The sequence below is a fragment of the Stenella coeruleoalba genome (genome assembly GCF_951394435.1).
Source record: "Stenella coeruleoalba genome assembly, chromosome: 3".
Taxonomy (NCBI): Eukaryota; Metazoa; Chordata; class Mammalia; order Artiodactyla; family Delphinidae; genus Stenella; species Stenella coeruleoalba.
The window spans coordinates 135,838,434-135,862,010 of record NC_137148.1 but is presented as its reverse complement, the minus strand read 5'-3'; the positions used below and the strand labels follow the sequence as shown (position 1 = coordinate 135,862,010).

General features: G+C 42.3%; 1 long non-coding RNA gene across 4 annotated transcripts in view; it reads right to left on the bottom strand.

Moving 5' to 3' along the window:
• LOC307184152 overlaps positions 1-23,577 on the bottom strand; it is a 503,327-nt gene that overhangs the window by 324,855 nt on the left and 154,895 nt on the right. The gene's annotated exons all lie outside the window — the stretch shown is intronic.

Sequence of the window (23,577 nt, the reverse complement as noted above, 5' to 3'; positions counted from 1 at the left end):
ACTCCCTTGGTGACACCATCTCTTCTGGATTTCCTCCTGCCTCAACCCCAGACATTCCTTCTTAGTCCCTTTTATGAGGTCTTCTCCGATTGATTGCCTTTCTAGGTGTGTGTATGTGTGAGATGCTTTTGTTTTATAAGTTTATTTTCTTTAAGAGAAATTCCTGCTTATTGTAACAAATAAAAGAGAATGGTTGTATATAAAGAAGATTTAATCTCATCTGCCATTCAGTACTGTCCCTTTAAAGAGGGATACAAACTGCTCTCAGCAGTTACTAAATTCAAGAGAATACCATCCATCTCCGATCAGATTCTACTGCAGAGCAGGAGAAACCCTGGACCATGAACTGGGTCTGACCACTTACTAAATTTCATCAGGCCACAGAGCATGAGACCCAAATTAAATGTCCTAACTGAGGCCCAGCATTAGGAAACTTAATAGCTGGCTTAGAATAGTATTAGAGAGTAATGCTACCCTCTGAAAATGTCTGGTATTACATTTATGCATTTGTGTCATCTGTATCCGTCTCATTTTTCACTTTTACTCTTTCTCCCTATGCCTTCTTCTTCCTCTTTTTCTTTTTCTTTTATTCTTTACTTTCTCTCCCACTTCCCTTCCATGAGGTATGCTTACTATGTACATATTTTAAATTTATCTTATTTATTGAATAATTATATACACACACACACACACACACACACACACACACATATCCTTTTTTTCTTGGCGAGGTAAAATGTCTTACATTTTCTTTTAGAAAAATAAAGTGGATTTTTACTGTGACCCTTTGTTAATTTTTCAGGTGAGTCATATTGATCTTTGCTCTAGGATTACACATTAAATTAATTATTTCTTTTCTGAGTGAACTCAAGAGTGTGTATGTGTGTGTATGTATGTGTGTATATATGTGTATATATATATATATACACACACACACACACACATACACGCATATATATACTGTTCCCTCCCAATGGGAGCAAGTCCCAAGCTCTGTATTAAAGACAATAAATTTGTAAATTTCTCTAGCTTCACTTGAGTTCAACGCATTCTGAAGTGGCTGAGAGAAAGTAAATGGAATTGGAAACAGAATGCCTGGGTGGTGGGGAAAATATTCTATTTCTCCAGGGGAGGAATTTGAGACATATTTCAAATGGCTGATTCATATAATTTGTAAGTTACAATTGCTTGCTCATTTCAAACAAGAGGTACCAGTGATGTGCATGCATGCACACACTTGCACACGCTGTAGAATCTTTCAAGATAAACAGTCAAATATGTCTTATAACAAACTCTTTCTTGAAAATCTGAACCATTATCAACTTGTAGTTTCTGAGAGAATTAACTTTCCTTGGCAACCACATTTTCCGTAAACCCAAGGCTGTCCACCCTGGTGTTCTCTGCAGTCAGGAAAAAAGTAGACCTGAGAATGAGGTGATCTGCCATTTGGGCAACACATTAGCTGTTGGAATGTTCTTCTTATCTTCCTGGCAAATTCACTGGAGAAACATTTCACCCTGGCCGCTCCACAGCACAGTTGCTGTCACTCCAGTGTGGTATGTGTGGAAGGATCCCAAGTGCACTTGGAAACTTGCCCACAGTTCGTTACCAGAGAGCCCAGTCTATTTTGACCTCAATCAAGTGAAGCTTCCGGAAGTGTTCATTTTGCGGTGAGTCCAAACTTTCTGTGTCACTGACCCTTATTCCTCTCAGAGAACCAAAGTGGAGAAAGCTAATCATGATTTGGGTCCTGAGGTTTTTTTCTTCGATAGTAAAAAAGTCAAAGTAAATGCCATGCCACAGCCTGTCTTTCTATAATGAACAGCTGTTTTCCTAAGAAAAACTGCACTAACAAAATTCTCCCTATAATAAATTCTATTGTTTATTGACTGTTTATTGTCTGCTAGGCACTGTGCTAAACCTCACAAGATTATTTCACTGACTCTTCATAATCCCAAGATAAGCACTATTATTATCCTTATTTTACAGATGAAGAAACGGAGGCTGAGAGCTTAAGTTATTTTTACGCTATTCTTGATGGGGCCTGGATTCAAAGTCTAATTCAGAGAAGTCTAATTCATAGGGCTTTTTCATAACTACTATCCTTGACTGCTTCCCCTGCTTCCCATTTAAAACAAAAACACAAGAAAGTTGTAGCAGTGGAGAAAAAGAGATTAGGAATTAAAGAGCTTCTTTTACACAGTTTTATCCCCTTGCTATCCATTGTTAGCACAAAATGAAATAAATTGTAGCTGAATTCACAACTACGAAGGGCCAACAAAAGAAAACCCACACTGAGAAACTCAATACCCTGACTGGTAGCAATGTGCTTCCCTGCCTTGGGAGACCAGCTTTTCTCATTCAAGTGGTACCAATTCCCCTGTGGTTACATCAGAGCCCTAATGTTCTGCACAAACTGTATGTTTTAATTGATCAATGCCACATGGTCTAGTTTGCGTTATGAAAACTCAAGCTGTGGGAGAAATATCTGTGAATACAAGATAGATTTTCCAGTATGAATAGGTCAGATCCCTTTAGCAAGCCCCTGTGTTTAAATCTTGCCATGTGTGGATCCCGGGCTTCATGGTGTATGGAATACAGTATTGAGTTCACTGCATTGACTTTTTCTTTAACAGTCTGCAACCTGCAGGGGATTGGGGGCATTTTGTGTCCTGGGAAATATCTACAGCCACATAGCCTTTTCCTTATGTCTCATACCCTCACCAAAGTCATTAGATGAATACTCAGTGTATGTCAGATTTCTGCTGTGATGATGCTGTGCAAAAAAACACCACCCTTCGCAATCTCACTGGCTTACAAAAAGTATCTATTTCATACTTTTTGGGAAGGTGGGTTGCCTGAGGAGTGGCTCCTCTCAGCTAGCCTAAGCTAAACTGCAATCTATGGCTTAAATTTAAATCTGCTCCATGTGTCTTTATTCCAGGACTCAGGCCAAGAGAGCAATGGCTACCTGGAACTTACTCTTTACGGGCAAATTGTGAGATATCTGACAAAAACTTATTCTTTTCTTAAACTGTCTGCTTGGAACTGGCACATTGTGACTTTACTTCTGCTTAAATTAATTGGTCAAAGCAAGTCACATAACCAAGTCCCAAGTGAATGGGATGAGAATATATATACTGCCTACTCTTGTGACATGCACTGGAAAGTATGTGGCAGAGGGCATGGGAATAGTAATCCAATCTACCACTCTCAGTATTTCCCATAGCAATTTGCTCATATCTCTTTCATAGGATCTATCATATTTTATTCCAATTTGTTTACATATGATTCTCCTAGTAGATTGACAGGGTCACCACTCATCCCCAGCCCCAGGGCACTGCTTCCCCCATCAGCAGATATTCAATAAATAGCCAAGTAATAAATGTATGAGTGAAGACACGTATAAGCCAGGTATTATGAAATACATAAATCATTTAATTCTCAAAATAAGATTAAACCAGAGCATCACCTATAGCAAGTGGGTAATCACTAGTATAGAAAATAATTATATAGAAATCTTATTTTGAAATGCTCCAATTTTGGACCGTTTCATTCATTCATTCATTCAGTATATATTTACTGAGTGCTAACTATGTGCCAGATGCAAGGATACAAAAGTGAGTAAGATAGACACAATTACTGCCCTCACCAAGCTAGTGGGCAAGAAAGACAAACAGGAAATTATTACACTGAGTGATAAGTGGCATGGTTGTGGAAGTGTGGGAACACCTAACCAGTCTTGGTAGACCAGCAAAGGTTTCCTGGGCACCATGACTTTTAAGCTGAAATCTAGATAAGTAGGACAGGAAGGGGAGACAGAGAATTAACATTCAAAGATGAGGGAACAGTATAGAATGTTAGCTAGAAGAATTAAGGGTAAAACCCAGGTTTCAGATTTGGGCAGCTGGGTGGACGGCGATATGATATTTACTAAGAGGAAATACAGGAGGAAGAGTATATCTGTTGGATAGGGTGGTGCGATGGGGAGAGGGCTTTATTTTTAGACATTGATAGATTAGAGGAACCGTGGTATCCTTAAAAAAGACACCCAGGTAGCAACTGGATCTGAGAGTCTCAATTTCAGAGGAGAGATATGAGCTGAGATAATGAATTTGTGATTCATGTGTATATATGTGTCTGATATAATAAAAAATATATCTGGTCTTTGTCCCCAGTTCCTGGCACAAAGGGATAAATTGGGAGATTGGGATTGACATATACGTACCACTATATCTAAAATAGATAACAATGAGTACCTACTGTATAGCACAGGGAACTCTTCTCAATACTCTGTAATGACCTATCTGGGAATACAATCTAAAAAAGAGTGGCTGTATGTAAAACTGACTCACTTTGATGTACAGCAGAAACTAACACAACATTGTAAATCAACTATAATCCAATAAAAATTAATTAAAAAAAGAACTTGGAATTACCTGAATGACAGGAATGTCTTTGTTATGCTAATGAGATGATTCTTGGTGGGCTCTAGATGGTGTCAGGATGGGAGCTGGTCACCAGAAAGACCAAACACATGATTAGAGGGTTGGAACTTTAGGCCAGCCTAACCCCCAGTGAGGGAAGGGGGCTGGAGATTGAGTTCAATCACATGACCAGTGATTTACTCAATCCTGTCTACATAATAAAACTCCATTAAAAACTCTGGACACCCAGGCTCAGAGGAGCTTCCTGATTGGTGAGCACATTGTTGTAATGGGAGGTTGATGTACCTGGATTCCATGAGGAGAGGGCATAGAAGCTCTGTGTCCCTCCCCTCTCCTCAGATCTTGCCCTATGCATCTCTTGGCTGTTCCTGAGTTATATCCTTAATAATAAAACTACAACCATAAGTATAGCACTTCCAGTGGGTTCTGTGATTTGTTTTAGCTAATTATTGAATATGAGGGGGTCATGGGAACCCCTAAATTTATAGCCATTCAGAAGTGTGGGTAGTCCCTGAGACTTGTGGCTGGTGTATGAAGTGGGGGCAGTCTCTCAAAGACTTTGCCCTTAACGTATGGGGTCTGCACTAACTCCAGGTAGTTAGGGTCAGAATTGAAATAAATCACAGGACACCCAGCTGGTATCAGAGAATTGCTGTCTGAACAATGTGGAAAATGAGATCATTTGCTACTGATAAGTTTACCCGTGGATACTATATAAAAAAGGCCATTTAGGGCAGAACCTCAAGAAATATGGGCATTTAATGCAATGTTCCCCAAAATGTCATTTCAATACCACTGGAATTAAGTTTAGTTTGGGTGATACAGAAATAAACGTTTGTTTATTTAATAGCTATGTATTTATTATAAACATGCTGAGGCATACTTTTTACTTATAAAAAAATGATACTGGTTTTTCCATTAATAACAGTGATATGAAGTTTCCATGTAAGAAAATTAATTTGAGTTTAAAAAGTGAGCCAATTAAAATAAACATATTGGCAAAAACTGTAGCGGTGATACTCAAATGACTAAATTCATTCATTCAATGAACATTTATAGAGTCCCTATTATGTGCCAGGCTTAGGATTCCACTAGTAAACAGAAGACAAAAAACAAAACAAAACAAAACAAAAAAACCCTGTCCTACGTAGTTTATATTCCAGTGGGCGAGAAAGAGAATAAAGATTAAAAAGTGAAAAATATATAGTAAAGCAGATAATAATAAGTACCAAGGAGATAAAAAGGTGGGAATGTGTATAAGTTTGAGGAAGGAGAGTAGAAATTCTTGATTTCAAGGCCAAGGAAGTTTTCATCAAGAGGATGACAACTGAGCAACATCTTGAAAGAAGAAAGGAAACTTACGAATATTTGGGAGAAACGCATTCCAGCAAGAAGCAGTAACTGCCAAGGTCCTGCAGCAGGAGTAAGCCGGGAAGCAAGGAGGCTAGTGTGGCTGGAGGGGAATGAACAAGAGCATGGGAGACAGCTGAGAAGAGCCTCTCCACCTTTAATGTAGATGGAAGAAGATACCAGCGGAGAGGGAGAGGCTGCAAGTATACAAGAGAAGTGACAATTACTGGCAATCAACTGATCCAACATAAGGATGGGAGGAAGGTGCTCAGGGCACATGTGAAGAGGTGTGCCTTAGATGAGAAGGGTGTGGCTTCCATTGGAATAGGTGGAAAAACAACAAATTAGGTGCTGCTGAGCCATCCTAGGGAGATCTTCAAGTTTCCAAACTAATTCTTTCTCCACTAAAAAAGCTACCCACAGGCCTCCCACCTCTATTGACCTCAGCCCAGCTAATTCCATTCTCTCTCTAGTCTGTCTTGTTTGAGGCTTGGTGTCCTTAAATCTAATCCCTCTAATTAGCAAAATAGCTCTACTCATTTGCATTACTTAAGCAACATTTATCTAGGAAGTCCTGAAGGTGATATGCAAATCACAAGGACAGTCTGGAGATCCCAAAACTGAGGTTATAGAACTATAAGCTAATTAAACCTCATCTGGTTTGCGGCGCCACTGCAGAAATCCTGCTTCCCAAAGTAAAATAGAAAACAAAATCTACACAGTATGCTGTCGTCAGAAGGAACTCAGGGATCTCCTTCTATAGCCTGTCTCATCCCTCCCCACCCACTTCAAATTCTTTTAGGCCAGAGGAGCTACTAAGTACTCCAAGGCCATATAGTTCTTAATAAACAATGTTCAAGAACTCCCAGTTACCCTCCAGGCCTCTTAAACTTCTTCACCAAAGTTTTATTGACACAGTAGAGTATCAATTTGTATTGGGAAGGGGACTGGCACCCCAGGCCACAAAGCCTGAATTTCTTCATCTTCTAAACTGTACTTTTATCTTAAAGGTTATACAAATTTCGTATTATCCTTTATAACGTATCTGTGTTGTATGTTGGATTTAATGTACTCCTCCCACACCCAATTCTGAGTAAAACTGAGGCACCAGGAAAAATGATCAGCTTTAATTCAAGCTCCTTCTATCCCAAGATTCCAATTTGAGAAGGCCAGCACTGTGTGTGATGTCATCCTTGATTACACGAGCACCCTCTTCACATGCCTCCTCCAAATAATCAATGACACATCAGCTATATGCAGTACAGTCGTTTATCACCAATGCTTCTATACATAAACCTTAACCCCCCACTCAACTGTAAGATCCTGTGGGCAGATACACTGGATACAATGTTTACTCTTTGTTATGGATTGAATGTTTGTGCCCTCCCAAATTCATACGTTGAAACCCTGACTCCCAATGTGATGGTATTTGGAGATGGAGACTTTGGGAGGTAATCAGAGTTAGATGAGGTTATGAGGGTGGGGTCCTCATGATGGGATTAGTACCCTTTTAAGAAGAGACACTGGAGAGCTAGTGCTCTCTCTCACTCCCCTCCTGGGCTCTCGCACAATGAAAAAGTCAAGTGAGGACACGGAGAGAAGGCGGCTGTGAGCAATTAAGAAAGCTCTCACCCAAACTCAACCATGCCAGCAACCTGATCTCAGACTTCCAGCCTCTAGAACCATGAGAAATAAATGTCAGTTGTTTAAGCCACGCAGTTTATGATATTTCATTATGGCAACACCAGCAGATTAAGACAGTCTTCCAAGGTTTTCCCTCCCTCCTTTTCTGGGACTATGCTCTGCACTTTTACTCCCTTCCACAAGGGGAAGCTATCTTCTTAGTAGAACAGAAGCCATCCCAGCTCACAGCTGACTGGTTCACACTGAATGAGTACCTCCCTTCTTCCCCACCCATGCCATGGCTGACTGGTTCAGGGACTTGCACCTGACCTAGGTTAGACCAATCAGAGAATTTTCATAGGCTCTGGAGAACTCACAATGAGGAAGTCATTCCCCAGTGACAGAAGCAGAAAGTGTAAAATTAGGAAACATTGGTGGACATTTTTCTACCATGTTGAGAACGACGCCAACGCAGGGCATAGTAGATGCGAGGACCGAACAAAGAGTCCTGATATTGCTGAGTTTCTGCTTCTAGTTTTTCCAAGGCCCAGCTGTGACCCTGCCCTTCCCATGACTTGATATTCATGCTTGGATTTCTGGAGCCAATAAATTCCCCCTTTACTTAAGCAGATGTCTGTCACCTGCTCTAAGAGGAATTAAATGTAATACTTCTTCAGAAAGTGGAACAAAGATGAGGAGACTAATACTTGTTGATTGCCTGCTTGACACTTTTTGGCTTCAGTCTTGCTGAGAGATAACATCCTGGGAAAATATTGACTGCCATAGACTCCAACTGGGAGATGCAACCCAGACAATTCACATTTGCAGTACTTGTGAAATTCATGACCACTGACTAGCTGGGAGAGTGAAAACATACTAAGGGGCCTCCACTGGGAGCGGGAGAAATAGATGTCACACCAAGGTAACACACTCAAAATGATAACAAGATAAAAAGGAGCAGAGAATAGTCTGGGCCAAGGATCAGAGAACGTGGATCTTCATCCCGGGTCTACTTCGTTCGCCGTGTGCCAAGCTCTGTAGATGGCAGCCACCAGAACAGACCTACTGTCTGGGAAGAGTTGAGGTGGTCCTTCGAAAGTTCCTTCCTTAGATAGAGCCTTGGATATCACCAGTCTGGACTAGCCAGACTCTACAGGAGGGGACTTATGGGCCACCAAATTTACCAAGGAGAAGAACAGGGGCTTCTAAATCAAGGTGGCAGAGTGACAAGGCTGCAAGGACAGAGAACTGTGCCGGGCAGAACTGGGGGCTAAATGGAGAGCAAATGGCTGCTCCTGTTTGGCTGCTGCTAATAAGGACTTAGGGAAACTAGACCTTGTGATAAGAGAAACAAACAACAGGGCTTCCCTGGTGGCACGGTGGTTGAGAACCTGCCTGCCAACGCAGGGGACACGGGTTCGAGCCCTGGTACGGGAGGATCCCACGTGCCGTGGAGCAACTGGGCCCGTGAGCCACAATTACTGAGCCTGCGTGTCTGGAGCCTGTGCTCCGCAACAACAGAGGCCGCGGTAGTGAGAGGCCCACGCACTGCGATGAAGAGTGGCCCCCGCTTGCCACAACTAGAGAAAGCCCACGCACAGAAACGAAGACCCAACACAGCCATAAATTAACTAATTAATTATTTTTTAAAAGGCAAAAGACAACATATTAAAAAAAAGAAACAAACAACAAAAGTCAGATCATGTGAAATCTCACTCCTTTAAAATGTGAGTGTCAAAAACAACAATAACCACAACAATAAAAACCCAAACTGAATGGGAGAAAATATTTGCAAATGAAGAAACTGACAAAGGCTTGATCTCCAAATATATAAGCAGCTCATGCAGCTCAATATAAAAAAAACAAACAACCCAATCCAAAAATGGGCAGAAGACCTAAATAGACATTTCTCCAAAGAAGACATACAGATTGCCAACAAACACATGAAAAGATGCTCAACATCGCTAATCATTAGAGAAATGCAAATTAAAACCACAAGGAGGTATCACCTCACACCAGTCAGAATGACCATCATCAAAAACTCTAGAAACAATAAATGCTGGAGAGGATGTGGAGAAAAGGGAACCCTCCTGCACTGTTGGTGGGAATGTAAATTGATACAGCCACTATGGAGGTTCCTTAAAAAACTAAAAATAGAACTACCATACAACCCAGCAATCCCACTACTGGGCATATACCCTGAGAAAACCATAATTCAAAAACAGTCATGTACCACAATGTTCACTGCAGCTCTATTTACAATAGCCAGGACATGGAAGCAACGTACGTGTCCATTGACAGATGAATGGATAAAGAAGATGTGGCACATATATACGATGGAATATTATTCAGCCATAAAAAGAAACAAAATTGAGTTATTTGTAGTGAGGTGGATGGACTGAGAGTCTGTCATAAGAGTGAAGTAAGTCAGAAAGAGAAAAACAAATACCATATGCTAACACATATATATGGAATCTAAAAAAAAAAAAGTTGTTCTGAAGAACGTAGGGGCAGGACAGGAATACAGACATAGAGAATGCACTTGAGGACACAGGGAGGGGGAAGGGTAAGCTGGGACGAAGTGAGAGTGGCATGGACTTATATATACTACCAAATGTAAAATAGATAGCTAGTGGGAAGCAGCCACATAGGACAGGGAGATCAGCTCAGTGCTTTGTGACCACCTAGAGGGGTGGGATAGGGAGGGTGGGAGGGAAATGCAAGAGGGAAGAGATATAGGGACGTATGTATATGTATAGCTGATTCACTTTGTTATAAAGCAGAAACTAACACACCATTGTAAAGCAATTATACTCCAATAAAGATGTAAAAAAAATAAATAAGTAAAAAATTATTTTAAATTTTAAAAAGATACATGTACCACAATGTTCACTGCAGCACTATTTACAATAGCCAGGACACAGAAGCAACCGAAATATCCATCAACAGGTGAATGGATAAAGAAGATGTGGCACATGTATACAATGGAATATTACTCAGCCATAAAAAGAAACGAAATTGAGTTATTTGTAGTGAGGTGGATGGACCTGGAGTCTGTCATACAGAGTGAAGTAAGTCAGAAAGAGAAAAACAAATACCATATGCTAATGCATATATATGGAATCTAAAACAAATGGTACTGATGAACGTAGTGGCAGGGCAAGAATAAAGACACTGACGTACAGAACAGACTTGAGGGCATGGGGTGGGGGAAGGGGAAGCTGGGACGAAGTGAGATAGTAGCACTGAGATATATACACTACCAAATGTGAAATGGATGGCTAGTGGGAAGCTGCTGCATAGCACAGAGAGATCAGCTCAGTGCTTTGTGACCACCTAGAGGGGTAGGATAGGGAGGGTAGGAGGGAGGCTCAAGAGGGAGGGGATATGGGGATATGTGTATACATACAGCCGATTCACTTTGTTATACAGCAGAAACGAACACAACATTGTAAAGCAATTATATTCCAATAAAGATTAAAACAAAAAAATAAAACAAAACAAAACCCCCAAACACTCTTAGGGCAAAAACTACACAACAACAAATAACTATGCCTGCAGACCGAACATGAACCATGGCCTTTTCAAAGTATGGTGTATATGTTAAATTATGACTCAAAGTCATGTAATACCTTATCATACCAATGTTGCCAGGAGGGCCACCATGTACTCCAGGATGTACACATTAGAGTTGCCTGATTTGCAAAAATGTAAAGTCTGTGCCTTTACAGCTTGACAGGTGGAACTGATGGAGCCAGCATGTATACTAGCCAAACTAGCAGGGTGTACCAAGTATGAGAACCCTGCGCTTCCACGGCGCCATGACACTTGCTCCCCATGCAGGGCTCATGCTGTCCTGATGCTCTCCTGGTGCTTGAGGGTCCTGTCTCTGCCTGGGGACTCTGGACCTCACCCTAGATCCAATCCCCAGTGCTAGGCTGGGCGACTGCTGGAAAGAGAACTTCAATCCACCCTCACATGGACTGTATCAAGCTCCCATGGAAAGGTTGAGGTACTGTGGCCTCCCTCTGTCCCAAAGGAATGTGTATGTGCCTATGTGACGGTGTACCTTAAGAGGAAGGTTTGGTTTAAATGAGATAGTTTCATATTGGATAATGTTTTGTTACATTCAATAATTTTATAAGAAATAGGCGTCATTTGGAAAGCATACCTCAGGTGTTTTGCACTTATTACACCAAAACCATGGAGCAAATGTAATGTTATTCACAGAAGGCCTTAGACCTCCAAACCTAAGCAGCAAGCCCCCCAAAAATGACAAAGAGAAATGAGGCTGGAGTACATGTCTCAATGGACACTCTGATTTCCAGTTTCTTGATCTTTTATTCTTTCTCTCCCTCTATCCTGAACCCAACTCTATTTCCTGGCTCTCCAAGGTTAGAAGACTCAAAGGAGTTCAAAGTCATTAGCCAAAATTTTTCTTGTGCAGAGAGAATGGTAAACTCATAAACAGACCAAAGAGATAAATAAATAAATAAGTGGTAGAAAATCAGGGGGTGGGCATTCTAAAATTAACTCAATCAACTATATTTAATTCTGTTGGTTCTTTATGCTCTTGAACATTTACTTTCCCTTTACTTCTGTTTGTTTTAATGATTAGGAAGCAAAATTCAGATGTTTTTAGTGCCTTAAGGGAAGGATATTACAGCCACCCTTGTAGCTAAGCCCCTCGGACATGCAGACACATATCTCAAGCTCAGTTCAGTGGAAAGAGATTGGGGATTTTCGCCACCTAAGTCCCCAGTGTTAGGGGCTGTCAGCTCTAATCATCTATCTTGTTGATTACCAAGGTGCTTTGGATTTTTTGCTTCATCCTGTCCACTGCCTGAATCAGCACAACGTCAGGTTATCACAATCTGTGGCGAATGAGGAAGCAAGGGAGAGTGGCCTTAAGGAAAAGAGCAGAATCACACTCTCCATGACGTTGGAAGGAGTCCTCTGAAAGCTTACCGCTGGTTCCTAAACTAGAGCCGCTCATGTTCTTTCCTCTCCAGCCAGGTGGCACCTGGGGACATCAGCCTAGGCAGTTACTGAGTGGTATAACTAGTAACCCCAACACCCTACTTGAACAGAGTTCTAGACTCTTCTTTTCAATCCAGGGCTGAAAGTCATCTGAGAGATGTAGACGTTATGTTAGACAAAGAAGTAAGGTAGGGGCCTGAAACCTTGAAAGACCAAAAAGTCATCTAGACAGCTTGGAGAGTGAAAGGAAGCACTGTTCATAGTTATGTGAGGACCTCAGCCATAAACTGGCACTGTCTGGTGTGCGCATCCTTCCTACGAATCACGGAGACAAGAAGTTCCAACCCTGTTTTGGTCACAGACCCCTTTGAGTATGAGATTAAATTTATGAACTTTCTCCCTGCACAAACGTACATTATTTGGCATAAAACTTCTGGACTTCCAGAAGCCCCTTTCACCCCATTCATTGATCCCAAGCTAGGAAACTTTTATAGCTAAGATAATAATCATGGCCTATAAAAGCACCCATTCCCTAGCCTCCAATAACTAATCGTAGGGATAAAGAGAGGACCCCAGAATTCTGTGTGCTCCTGAAAGACCGTCACCCCCATCTCGCCCCCGAATGCTCTCTGCCTCAACACTGTCAGGTCAGAACTAATCTCTTTATGCCTCCTATCCAAGATTTCTCCAGTCATCACAACCTGCCAATACTCCCAAGCCATTCCTTGTATCCCACACTGCGGTCCTCACACAGCTCCCACATGGGAGGTCAGGAAAATAAGCCAAGCCCACCCTACCATTCCACAGCACCGTCCTCTGCTTTGTGCTTGCAATAGCCCTTATTACCATGTAAGTTCCATTTACTTTTCTGACCCTTTAGACACAAAGGCAGGGATTCCTATCTGTTTGTTCACCGCTTTAGCCTCAGTACCTAAAAACAGTACTTGGTGCATAAAAGCCAGCCCATAAATGTTTTGTGAATGAAAATCCAATGAATAGAAAGCTACCATTTATTGAGCACGTACTGCATGCCAGGCATGTAAGCACTTTTACAAATACTGTTTCATTTCTTCTTTGCAACAACCCAATGAGGGAAGCACTTTTATTACTTTCATTTTACAGATAAGGAGACTGAGACTTATGAAGGTTATGGTAGGTGGCCAAGACCACAGAGCAGTGAGTAGTGGAGCTGAGATTCTCCCAGCATTTGTGCTCCTACGTCCTGTGATTTAAAGTCATTACATGAAATATCCTAAGGCACAGGTTATTCTGTGTCACAAATGGGACCTCTTGACCTCTGTTTCCTGTTTCTGCCTGAGCTGTTTTCTGTTATTCTAACAGATGAGGAGATAGACTTGATCTGTTTTACACACACACACAAACACACACACACTTACATCACTTCTTCCCACAGCACCTATGGCAATGCGATTCGGAACTCTGGACCTTGAAATATTTGATTAGAACAAGTATCTTCATGAAACTACAGGACATTGTTCACTGTCCACCACCCCTACACAAGCAATATCCACTAGATGAGAAGTCAGGCGGGAGAAAGCCAGTGGTCCCAACTGAGCACTCACGGCATGCTTGAAGTGGAAGCCAAGGAGCCCTGCACCTGCTCAGAATGATGCACAGCACCTGCAAGACTGCAATGGCACAACCATGTCTCATTCATGGGGAGAGTGGGACACCTCTGCAAAGAATGGGCCTGGAGCAGGCCACTGGGGATTGACCAAAAGGCAAGCAAGTTGTCAACTTGAAAGTATAGGACCACCTTTCAAAACAGAGCTCTCACTGCCTCGCGCTGTAGCTAAGATGCTGCTGTAAGGAGATAGATGTGAGTGCTTAAATCACCAAGCAGGAAAAAAATCATTTGTTCCAAATCTGCATTAACCTCCACATTCCCATAAATGCCAAACTTTTGTGTGCTAAGTAGAGTCATCCCTTACTTATTTGTATTAGTGATATTACAGAAGGTTCAAATGCAGATGATCCCCTTTTTCCCCCTCCAAAGCCACAGTGCAGCTAGAGATGTCCACATTAAGGTATTAAAGGTTTCTGATAAAATTAACTCATTTGGTATGCATAGACATGCCAGGAATTGATCTAGAGGACACAGGAATGGAAAAAAGAACAACAGACCTTTCGTCTCTTTTGTCTCTTCATCCTCCTAGGGCTAGACTTCAAGTAGAACAGTTATGCTAAGGGTGTAACATTAGGTCATTATCAGCAGTGTATCAGCAAAAACTGTGCTGCCACTGAGTCGTTCAACAGGACCAGAGACCCAGAGATGGACATCTCAAAGCATCTCAGTTACAACACTGATTACAGGGTTTTCTAGCAGAATCTCAGAAGTTGTGATGCCTCCCACTGGACCTAGGATACCTAGACCAGAATCACGGTGGGTTCTGGTCTAAAGGCAGATTCCTAGGCCACATCCTGTGTCTATGAAATCAAAATCTCTGAGGGCTCAACCCAGGAATGTATGTGCATGTTAACAATCTCCCCAGGAGAGTCTGATGCTGACCCTTCAGGTAACCACTAGCCTAGTGATCATGGCTCTAGATCCCTAAGCCTACAACTGAGATCAAGAGATTCAACTTGCGGGCTTCCCTGGTGGCGTAGTGGTTGAGAGTCCGCCTGCCGATGCAGGGGACACAGGTTCGTGCCCCGGTCCAGGAAGATCCCACATGCCGTGGAGCGGCTGGGCCCGTGAGCCATGGCCGCTGAGCCTGTGCGTCTGGAGCCTGTGCTCCGCAACAGGAGAGGCCACAGTACTGAGAGACCCGCGTACCACAAAAAAAAAAAAAAGAAAAAGAGAGATTCAACTTGTTACTTTATATTCTTTTTCACTTTGGTGATTTTTCTCATTGTGCTAGAATAAAACCATCTATTAAGAGCTAGTAGAAAATTTATTGAGAGCTTGGGATTTATAACTCAGGAGAGCCAGGTCCAAATCTGTCACTAAATAGTTACAGTAACCTTGGACAAGTTACTTAACTCTCTAAGCCTCAGTCCACTCATCTGTTAGATGGTGAGTGATACTTACCTGCTGGTATTTTTGAAGGGATTAATGTAATAATGCCTGCAAGGTGAAGAGTACAGTGCTTGAAAGGAGCAGGAAAATGACAGTGTTGGGGGCGGTGGTGGTGACATTGAGGCTCACAGCCAGAAGGAAGGGTCGCTGACAGAGCCATGAGGAGTCCTAGGTTTGGAATCTGAGAACCTGGGTTTGGAATCTAATTCTAGGGTTCTGCAAACTGTATCCCTTAGGTCAAATTTAGCCTGTTTGTAAATAAAGTTTTATTGGAACACAGCCACCCCATGTGTTTACATTTTGTCTATGGCTACTTTCAAGCTAAAATGGAAGAGTTGAATAGTTATAACAGAGACCATATGGTGCACAGAGCCTAAAGTATTTACTGTCTGGTCCTTTTCAGAAGAAGTTTGCCAATCCCTACCCTTCTGGGTTGCAAGAGGGGCTTTTATGCCAGAAGAGGGGGCCCAAGAGAAGACACTGAAAAATGAGGAAGACAAAAGTGCAGCCTGAGCTGACTTGTGCCGCCCACCAACACTCCACACACACTACAGACCACACATACATGTGCCTGCACACACAAGCACAACATACCCCACACTTACTACCCGTGACACACACAAACCCACTACATAGCCTCTACACCTGTAAACACTCCACCTCCCCAGGCACTCCTACACATTCCACATGCCCCCACACACCCAACACATATCCCACATCTCATACACATGCCACACACTCCACACAAAACACACTCCCCCAACCGAGATGTAAGTGCATTCCTCCAACACCATCCACAGTCCCCTCCACACAGTACACCACCCACTTCCAGAAGATTGTTCAGTATTCTCCTTTTAAGAGTTTCTCAGGACACCCATCTCCCAGTCTGGCCAAAGGGAAGAAGCACAAAGCTGGGAGCCAGAACACTTAGACTCAGGCCTGCCCCTGCCATTAACCAGCTCTATGACCTTGGGCAGGTCATTGTATCTTTCTGAGCTTCAGGGTCCTCATTTGTAAAATGAGGATGTTGGGATCATTGGGCTATTTACTAATGCTAAACATACCCTAAGTACAGGCATTCCATGCAGGGGTTACAGTCTTTATGCATCTGTTAGGGACAAAGTACTTGAGAGATAAGGAGTTGATTGGATTGCTGGATATCCCCTTGGTTCCTTTCAGCACCAGGGTTCAGGCTCATGCTCTGGGAATGGCATTCTTAACCTCTACCTTTGGACATAATGGTCATTATATCAACACTAAACAAGTGTCGATTAGTGTTATGAAATGAATTATGTCCCTTACCCCCAACCAAATTCGTATGTGAAGGCCTAACCCCAGTGTGAGGTACTGGAGACAAGGCCTTCAGGGAGGTAATTAATCTGATCTAATAGGGTTCATGTCCTTATAAGAAGAGGAGGAGATACCAGAGCTTGCTCTCTCCATGCTTGCATAGAGGAAAGGCCATGTGAGGACACAGCGAGAAAATGGCTGTCTACAAGCCAGGAAGAGAGACCTCACCAGAAACCAACCATGCTGGTGCCTTGATCTTGGAATTACAGCCTCCAGAACTGTGAGAAAATAAATTTCTGCTGCTGAAGACACTCATTCTGTGGTATTTTGTTATGGCAACCCGAGCAAACTAATACAGCTAGATTCCAGGCTTGGTGACTTTGTAAGGAATAACAATGACACAGTCCTTGGCTCAAAGGGATTTTTCAGTAGATGAAGATTAGGAAGGAGTAGTGGCAGACACTGAGTAGTATCACTGTGTTTCACCCCCAGTCTTGTTCAGTTTCATCTTAACTTTATTTAGACTGTGGGTTGATGGACCTGGTCATTGTTTCTATGACAAATAAGTGGAAAAAATGAAGTAAGGTGGTCTGCATTCCACTGTCAGCTCCACAGTATTATGCAAATTAAATCTAGCTTGGGGGCTTCCCTGGTGGCGCAGTGGTTGAGAGTCCGCCTGCCAATGGAGGGGACACGGGTTCGTGCCCCTGTCCGGGAAGATCCCACATGCCCTGGAGCGGCTGGGCCCGTGGGCCATGACCGCTGAGCCTGTGCGTCCGGAGCCTGTGCTCCGTAACAGGAGAGGCCCGCATACCGCAAAAAAAAAAAAAAAAATCTAGCTTGGGGTTCATCAGATCTGAGGTCAAAAACCTGTTCCACCTTTAGCTGTGTGACCTTGGACAAGTTAACCAACCCTTCTGATGGACAGTTGCTTTTATTTATAAAATGAGAGTAGCATTAGTCACTTACCAGGTCACTGTGAAGATCAAATGCAATAGAGCATATAAAGAACTTAGCTCATAGTAGGTAATGCTATGCAATATAACAAATCCAGCTTACAAGTAGTTGGTTGCATTAGTTATCTTTTGCTATGTAACAAATTACCCTAAAACTTAACACATGTTGGCTTAATACAACATTTTAAAATATTTTAAAAATTGTCTTAGCTTATTGCCTCTGATACTCAGATTTCTTACAAGGCTACAATTAACATGTTGGCCAGGGTTACAGTTTCATCTGAAGCTTGACTGGGGAGGGATCTGCTCACTCAGGAATTGGTTCTTTGCTGTATCAAGGGTCTCATTTCTCTGCTGGAACTATCAATTCCTTGACATGTTAGCCTCTCTATAGGGCAGCTCATACCATGGTATCTGGCTTCCCACAGAGCAAACAAGAGAGTGAGGGAGAATGTCCAAGATGGAAGCCATAGTCTTTCTGTAACTGAATCTTGAAAGTGACATCTTATTACCTTAAGCCACATTCTATTTATTAGAAATCAATCATTAGGTCTAGGACACTCTCAAGGGTAGGGGATTACCAAGGGCACGAAGGCCAGGAGGTGAGAATCACTGGGGGTTATCTTAGAGGCTGCCAACCACAGCAGTGTAAAGTGTGAAGAAGAGCAGAAAGATGCCCTGGAATAAGATTACAGCCAATCCTCATTACTAACAGATTCCATATTTCTGAATTTGCCAGCTTGCTAAAATTTATTTATAACTCCAAAATCAATACTCATGGCACTATGCAGTCGGTTACAGACACGTGCAAAGCAGTGACCAATTTGAGTCACCCAACACACACATTTACAGCTGGTGTGGGACAACAAGAGGACCCTACCCCTGTATTTCCCCTAAAAGCAATGGTTCAGTATTCACTAACTCACTGGAGACTTTATAGACTATAACTATCATAAATAACAAGAATCAATTGTAGTGGGTTTGAAATCCAATTCCACCACTTGCCCAGCTGTGCTATCTGGGGCCCGCTTTTTAACCTGTTTTATTTTCATTAAGAGTAAAATGGGAATGACAGTAGACATACAACTGAGGGCTTTGGGGAGGATGAACTCTAATGTTCCCAGCAGAGTGGATAGCACAAAGTAAGTACTTAATAAATAGGAGATATTATAATTATTATTGTCTGAGCTCAGTTTCATCTGAATTACACCAAATTTTCTGGAGACTTCCTTTCTTCTATTCTGGGACAGTGCTGGGTACAGAATAGGCACTCATAAACTACCTGTTGAATGAAATAAGGATACCCTGACTCCATCAGGCAGAAGATCTAGAGCTGGAGGAGAGTGAAGACTTCTGTGTCTGGCCTCTGGGTTTGACATCATAATTGTGGCCAGTAGGGGTGAAAGCGTGTAAAGCATTATAAAAACTCGCACACCGGAACCCACATCAAGACACTAAATCCATAGTATTGACAGACTGTTGACTCACTGCCCCTGGGAACCAAGAGAATGCCTGGCAGATGGAAATGTACCCAAGATACAGCAACCATGCTATTTCCCCCACATTACCAGGAGTAAGGGCAGAAGTGGATTTGGCCATAGTACACAATGGGATCAATAATCTGTAAATAAGTCACCTACGTAGTTTTGGAGATGATTTTTCATCTCTAAATGCCAAGTCGTAGCCATAGGAGCTGAGATTTAAAATCTCTATGCCCTGTGGGTTTAGGATCTGACCTTGCTTTTGCAGTTCGCTCTGCAGGCCAAGGGCCCTGTCTTCCTGCAAAAGGGAGAGCATTGGGGAGCTCTCCAATACAGACTGTCTTGGAAAGGGGCCAAGGTGGATTTCAAGGGCTACCACCTCTAGCCCTCTCTTGCGAAGGCTGAAAAGTTATTTGGGAGGATTATTAGGATCACAGCTGAAAGGGGGTGGGCATTATATCCTGTTTCTTGAGGGCATCTGGCAGAAGCTATGTGACTCAGGTCCAATTAATCTCTTTGAGACTTGTCGCCCTCCTAGGTGAAACAGGAATGGTAAACAGTGACTATTTTGGAAAGCCTATGAAGACTGACCTACATGAAAGAGAAAGCAACTTAAATATATTCCCAGTAGAGTCATTCATCACCCTCCTCTTCTCAGAGTTTAGTAATAGCTTCTAACAATAGCAAACTTTTATTGAGCACTTATGTCCCAGGCATTATCTTATCTATTCCTCCCCAAACCCTTTTATTATTCCCATTGTTACAGAAGCTGGAACTGAGGCACAGAGACATGAAGTAACTTGCCCAAGGTCACACAGCTAATAAGTGTCAGAGCTTACATCCACTTCATCTTCCACCTCCCGTAAAAGATATGTGGATTTTAACAAGAGTAACATTTTAACCTAAATATGCAGTAGGAATTTCAGGTGGTACATCCAGGTGGTGAGAAAGGCATCTGCACTGCACTTTATCCATGATTATCTTACTTCTGTTTGGGAGCTGATCAGGGATTGGAAAATTAACCTCACTTATCATTTCTCCCTTCTCAGACATCATTCCTCAATCTTAAATAAGGAACTGTGATCAATTTGGTGCGTTAAGAGATTTTACAGTTTCAGAGTTTAGGGAGCTGAGCGGCCCCCTCAAATTCCATAGACACCTCCACTCCTGCTTTATTTTTTAACAAAGTATCATTTATCCCATTCAGGGCCAGGCACTGGACTCAGTACCTGACCGGCTTTATTGCTACCCCTCACGAAAATTCATGAGCTAGCTACTAAAAGTCCATTTTACAGATGAGAAAGTGAAGTCAGAATAGTCATGTGGCCTCTCAAGATAGATAACCAGTAACAGGTGATTCTGGGGTTCTTGTCCAGGGCTACCTAGCTCCAAAGCCAGACCTCCCACTTCGCTACACTATGATCCCAGAAAGCTTCCTTTATGATATAAACCTGCTCCTTGTGCCAAAAGTTTTCATTAGTCCAGCTGCTACTGGGTGGCAGCTGACACTGCTAGGCTGGATAAAGGCTGTTGAGCTTGGCAGGAGATGGAAGTGCCACATAAAACAAAAGCCTCTTTGGAGGCAGGAGATGTGGCCCAGAACACCAGCTAACAAATACTAGGGGTATAAAGTGACTCAGGTTGTAACTTAACTTTTATCACACCAAGGAGAGGTGAAACAGGAAAGGCTCATGTGCCAGGATTCCTACTTTGGATGTCAACCACAGCTCTTAATCTACCACAGAAAGTTCAACTTATAGGCCAGCACTACAAAAATCCCTTCAAACATGGAAATTTTTTCAAGCAGTAATACCTTGAGCTGGAAGCAATAGAGATTTTTTTTTTTTCTTAAGTCATAGGACAGATTCTGACACCCAACTCTGGGCAATATGGTGCCTATTGAACCAAAATTGGCCGCAGCCACACAGATGGGCAGAAGTATAAATTAAAATGACATTTCTGGAGAGCAATTAAGTAATACAGACCAAAGAGCTTAAAAATGTGCATCATCTTTTTTTTTTTTTTGCGGTACGCGGGCCTCTCACTGCTGCGACCTCTCCCGCTGTGGAGCACAGGCTCCGGATGCGCAGGTTCAGCGGCCATGGCTCACGGGCCCAGCCGCTCCGTGGCATGTGGGATCTTCCCGGACCGGGGCACGAACCCGTGTCCCCTGCATCGGCAGGCGGACTCTCAATCACTGCGCCACCAGGGAAGCCCTGCATCACCTTTTATCCAACCATTCTGCTTACAGAATTGTATCCTAAGGAAATAATCAGAGATATGCACAAAGGAGGTTATCACAAAATTATTTCTTAAAGAAAATAATACAAATAATCTGCATGTCAAACAACAGGGATGGGTTATACTCACCCACTATGGTAAACTAGGGGGGTGCTGGCTCAAATCTCATGCCTTTCCCTCTCAATCCTGCTTCTGCTTCTGTGCTCCCTACCCAGTTGATGACACCCTCATCCAACCAGGTGCACCAGGTGGAAGTCTGGGAATGGTCTTCGATGCCTCTCTCTCCTTAGCTCCCCTAACCAAGTCAGTCACCAAGCCCTGTCCCACACAACTCCTAAAAGAGATCTCAAATCCACCTACAGATGATAAAAAATGCTTTACTTTAGTGCATTTTTTACCAACTAAAGGTTTGTGGCATCCCTTCACGGGGAAAGTCTATCAGGGCCAGTTTTCCAAAGGTATTCACTCACTTCATGTCTCTGTATCACATTTTGTCAATTCTCAAAATATTTCACACTTTTTCATTATTATTATATTTGTAATGGTGATCTGTAATCAGTGATCTTGATGTTACTGTTGTAATTGTTTTGGGGCACCACGAACCACACCCACATGAGACTGCAAACTTGATAAATGCAGTGTGTTCTGACTGCTCCACCGACCAGCTATTTCCCCATCTCTCTCCTTCTCCTTGGGCCTCCCTATTCCCTGAGACACAATAATATTGAAATTAGGCCAATTAATAACCCTACAATGGCCTCTAAGTGTTCAAGTGAAAGGAAGAGTCACACATCTCTCATGTTAAATCTAAAGCTAGAAACCAAGAAGTGAAGCTTAGTGAAGAAGGCGTGTCGAAAACCAAGATAGGCCAAAAGCTAGGCCTCTTGTGCCAAACACTTAGCCCAATCTGTAAATGCAAAGGAAAAGTTCTTGAAGAAAATTAAATGCACTATTCCAGTGAACACACAAATGATAAGAAAGCGAACCAGAATCATTGCTGATATGGAGGAAGTCTTAGTGATCTGGGTTGATCAAACCATCCAAAATATTCCCTTAAGCCACAACCGAATCCAGAGCAAGGCCCTAATTCTCTTCAATTCTATGAAGGCTAAGAGAGGTAAGGAAGCTGCAGAAGGAAAATATGAAGCTAGCAGAGGTTGGTTCATGAGGTTTAAGGAAAGAAGCTATCTCTATAACATCAAAGTGAAAGGTGAAGCAACAAGTGCTGACATAAAAGCTGCAGCAAGTTATCCAGAAGATCTAGCTAAGATAATAAATGAAGGTGGCAGCACTAAACTATAGACTTTCAATGTAGATGAAACAACCTTATATTGGATATACTGGAAGAAGATGCCATTTAGGACCTTCATAGCTAGAAATGAGAAGTCGTTGCCTGGCTTCAGAGTTCTAAAGGACAGGATGACTCTCTTAGGGGCTAATGCAGCTGGTAACTTTGGGTTGAAACCAATGCTCAATGACCATTACAAAAATCCTAGGACCCTTAAGACTTACGCTAAAGCTACTCTGCCTGTGCTCTATAAATGAAACAACAAAGCCTAGACAACAGCACATCTGTTTACACCATGGTTTACTGACTATTTTAAGACTACTGTTGAGACCTACTGCTCAGGAAAAAAAAATTCCTTTCAAAATATAACTGCTCATTGATAATGCACCTAAGAGCTCTGATGGAGATGTACAATGAGATTAATGTTATTTTCATGCCTGCTAACACATCATCCATTCTGCAGCCCATGGATCAAGGAGGAATTTCAACACTCAAGTTTTATTATTTAAGAAACACATTTCGTAACGCTATCGCTGCCATAAATAAAGATTCCTCTGATGGATCTGGGCAAAGTAAACTGAAAACTTCCTGGAAGGATCCACCATTCTAGATGCTATTAAGAACATTCATGATTCATGGGAAGAGGTCAAAATATCAACATTAACAGGAGTTTAGAAAAAGTTGATTCCAACCCTCATAGATGACTTTGAGGGGTTCAAGTCTTCAGTGGAGGGAGTCCCTGCAGATGTGGCAGAAATAGCAAGAGAACTAGAATTTGAATTGGAGCCTGAAGGTGTGACTGAATTGCTGCAATCTCATGATAAAAATTTCATGGGTGAGGAGTTGCTTCTTATGCATGAGCAAAGAAAGTGGTTTCTTG